Source organism: Bubalus kerabau, chromosome X, assembly GCF_029407905.1.
Source record: "Bubalus kerabau isolate K-KA32 ecotype Philippines breed swamp buffalo chromosome X, PCC_UOA_SB_1v2, whole genome shotgun sequence".
Lineage (NCBI taxonomy): Eukaryota > Metazoa > Chordata > Mammalia > Artiodactyla > Bovidae > Bubalus > Bubalus kerabau.
The window spans coordinates 50791429-50795475 of NC_073647.1; the positions used below are offsets into that span (position 1 = coordinate 50791429).

The 4047-nt window shown below is 41.6% G+C and overlaps 1 pseudogene; it reads left to right on the plus strand.

Annotated features, from left to right (window-relative positions):
* The first annotated feature begins 2715 nt into the window (after positions 1–2715).
* On the plus strand, positions 2716–3521 carry LOC129640014 (olfactory receptor 1D2-like; annotated as a pseudogene).
* The last annotated feature ends 526 nt before the right edge of the window (positions 3522–4047 follow it).

The following is a 4047-nucleotide window of genomic DNA, read 5'->3' on the forward strand; positions in this document are numbered from 1 at the left end:
CTGTAATTTCTTCTTGATTCACTGTTTCAAGACTACGTTATTTAATTTCCACATATTTGTGAATTTTCAATTTTTCTTCCTGTTACTTGACTTGTGGTTTCCTTTCACTGAGGGTACAGATCACACTATGGATTATTTCAATTTTTTAAGCTTTCTCAAGACATTTTTTGCCCAACACATGGTCTATTCTGGAGAATATTCCATGTATTCTGCTGTTGTTCGGTGGTGGATACTGTATACATATGTTAGGTCTAGTTGGTTTTTTATGTTGTTTAAGTCCTCTTTTTCTTTACTTATCTTCTGTTTGGCTGTTCTACCCATTATTAAAGGTAGAGTATTGAAGTCTCCAACTGCCATTGTAGAACGGTTGTCTCTCCCTACCATTCTGTCAATGTTTACTTCAAACAATTTGGGATTTTGTTGTTAGGTGTAAACTATGCTTACAATAGTTATATCTGTTTTATGAATTTATCATTTTCATCATTTGTATGATCTTTGTCTTTTTTGATAAAGTTTGACTTAAAGTCTATTTTTATCTGATATTACTACAGCCACCCTAGATCTCTTTTGAGTATTATTTGTACAGAAAGCCTTTTCATCTCTTAACATTAAACCTACTTGTGCTTTTGGTTCTAAACTGAGCTTCTTGCACACGGTATGTAGTTGGGTCATATTTTTTAGATCCATTTTTTGAGTCTCTAATTTTATTTCGAGCAGATAATCCACTTACATTTAAAGTAGTTATTGATAAGAGCTTCCTTTCACTGATTTTCTTTTTCCTTGCATATGTATTATATCTTTTATCTCTCAGTTCACCCATTATTGACAAACATGGATTGTATTGGTATTTTCTAGATAGTTACCATCTTGAGTCCCTTCTCATTTATTTCAGTGTATATGTTCTTAGTGGTTTCCCTGAAGAGTACAATGAATATCTTTTCTCAATATTTAGAAGAATCTAGTTTGAAGTAACTCAACTACTGAAGCAAAGCTGACATTAATTCAAACTAGGTTGTTTTAAACCCTTTTATAATGTTATTGCCACAGTTTATATCTTTCTACATTGTGTGCCCATTGGCATTGTTTTATAATCATTGTTTTATGTTTTTGTATATAATCATACATAAAAAGAGAGATGCTATAAACTGAAAATACATTAGTATTAAATTTTATGTTTAATTATGTATTTACTTTTGCTGATATGCTTTATTTCTCAGCACAACTTCAAGTTATTGTCACTGTCCTTTCATCTCAGCCTAAAAAACTCCCTTCAGCACTGCTTGTAGAGCTCATCTACTAGAAATGAATTATCTCAGATTGAATGTATCAGGGAATGTCTTAATTTGTTGTTCTATTTTGGAGGAAAGTTTTGCCAGGTATGGAGTTTTCAGGTGACAGGTTTTTTTTTTTTTTTTCATTCAGAACTTTCAATATGTAACCCGATTGCCTTCTAGACTTCATGGATTTTGATAAGAAACTGTCAGTCTTATGAGGATCAATTTGTACAAAAAAATTGCTCTTGCTTTGCTGTTTTCAAGATTCTCTCTTTGGCTTTTGATAGTGTGATCACAATCTGTCTTGGTGTGTATCTTTTGTTTTTATCCTTTTTGAGATTCATTGAATTTTTTCAATGGACAGCTTCATAATCTGCCTATTCTAGAGTCAGCATTCTAAAATCAGGTTTCAATCAGTTTTGGAGTTCCTCTGGATTTTAGATTTGTAAGTGTACATCAGTATGCCTAGTGGAATCACACCACATGAGCATTTAGCCTTTGTGGATTCTGTGACATGGACTTGAGAAGGAGTGACAAAGGGACATAACTTCTTAGATATGCCCTTAAGTATGACAAGGGCTCATGAGCCTTGAGCTCCTCACTGGGATTGTGCCTCCAACCTAGACCATCACAGACACCTCCTGAAAGACTTCTTAACATGCAAGCAGTATAGTGTGGGAGATTTATACTTGTTCAGCATTGAAAGAAAGACACAAGTAAAGCTCCCATACCCCAGAGATAACCACTGTCAGTTAGCATTTTGGAGAACATCATTTTGTGAACCTTTCTGTGAATATAAACACATAACATATATGTCTATGTACCCATCTATGAAGGAGCTATGTCTAAGGACACACACACACACACACATGCACAACACACACACAAAGAATTTGTCCTAGGGGTCCTCACCCAGACTCTTCCCTAAAACAAAAAGGCCCATAAGGATCCAACCAATGCACTCCCGGTGGCAACTCAACTGCCTTTGCTGTCTCCAGCCACTCTCCCCAAAGCAGGCCCTCCATTCATCTCTGTCTGGTTCTTCTTTCCTCCTGGGGAAGCAGGAGTGGCTGACTGAGAAGGTAAGTCACAAGGAGAGCCACAGCTCACCCCTTCTACATTCTGTGGTGACCAGACAGCCCTGCAAATAAGTCATGTCCTTACTACCCCAGGCTGGAGCTCCTTGTCAAAGGTAACCAGTATGGTTTTAACCTTGGTTTTAACCACCGAGGGAGGCTGCAGTGCGTGATTCCCCAGATTGCCTCTGGTCTTGTTGACAGATGTATTTCCAATGCTACCTACAGAAACCAGAAGCCATGGGGAGAGGCAACTGAACTGTCATCTCAGAATTCCTCCTCCTGGGACTGTCAGAGGTGCCCAGACATCAGCCCCTTCTCTTCTGTCTGTTCCTGTCCATGCTGTGGTGGGGAACGTACTCATCATGCTTGCCATTGGCTCGACCTCCAACCTCTACACCCCCATGTACTTCATAGACACCCTGTACAGCGTGGACATATGCTTCACCTCTTTCACTGTACCAAAAATGCTGCTAAATATCAACCCAGAGCCAAGCCATCCCCTACGTGGCATGCCTCACTCAGATGTATTTCCTAATTTTGTTTTCAGAGCTGGACAATGTCCTCTTGGCAGTGATGGCCTATGACAGATTTATAGCCTTATTATGTCACCCTCTCCACTATGCCACAACCATGAGACCCCAATACTGTATCACATCGGTGCCTGTGGTTCTGATAGTCACAAACATCTATCCCTTGATCTACACTGTCCTCATGAGCACACAGTCATTCTGCGCAAGTTTCAGAATTCACATCTTCTGTGAACTCTATGCCAATTCACCACATCTTCTGTGAACTCTATGCATGGCTAAAACTCTCCTGCTCAGATATCCACTTCAGTGACTTGGTGGATTATACCGTGGGGAGCTTTCTTTTTGTCACTCCCTTTGTCTGTATCTGTGCCTCCTGCATGCAGAATTTCTCAGCCATCCTGAGACTTCGGTCTTCCCAGGACAAGCTGAAAGCCTTTTCCACTTACAGTCCCCACCTTGCTGTGGTGTCATTATTCTATGGGACCCTGTTCGGCATGTCCCTGCTCCTCTCTTCCTCCTACACAGCCAAGGACTCAGTGGCCATGGTATGCGGTGGTACCTCCCATGTTCAACCCCTTCATTTACAGTCTGAGGAACAAGGACATGAAAGGGGCCCTAAGGACCTCCTGAGCTGGTGAAGGCTCTTGTCTCAGTAATAGCAGTTTCTGCTCGGTCACAACAAGACAAAGGTGGCTTGTCTTCTCTGTGCCTTCAGGTGGGAAGGGACTGTCTACCAGACGGATGTGATCAGATGCCCAGCTTGGCCCCAAATTTCTGCTGTCCTCACACCCATCTGCTCATTCAGCCACTCGTCCCTGAGTGACTCTCGTGTGCCAGCCTGTCTTCAGTTCAGTTCAGTTCAGTCGCTGAGTCATGCCCGACTCTTTGTGATCCCATGAACTGCAGCACACCAGGCCTCCCTGTCCATCACCAACTCCCAGCGACCACCCAAACCCATGTCCATTGAGTTGGTGATGCCATCCAACCATCTCATCTTCTGTCGTCCCCCTCTCCCCGTGCCCTCAGTCTTTCCCACTATCAGGGCCTTTTCAAATGAGTCAGCTCTTCACATCAGGTGGTCAAAGTACTGGAGTTTCAGCTTCAACATCAGTCCTTCCAAAGAATTCCCAGGCCTGATCTCCTTCAGAATGGACTGGTTGGATC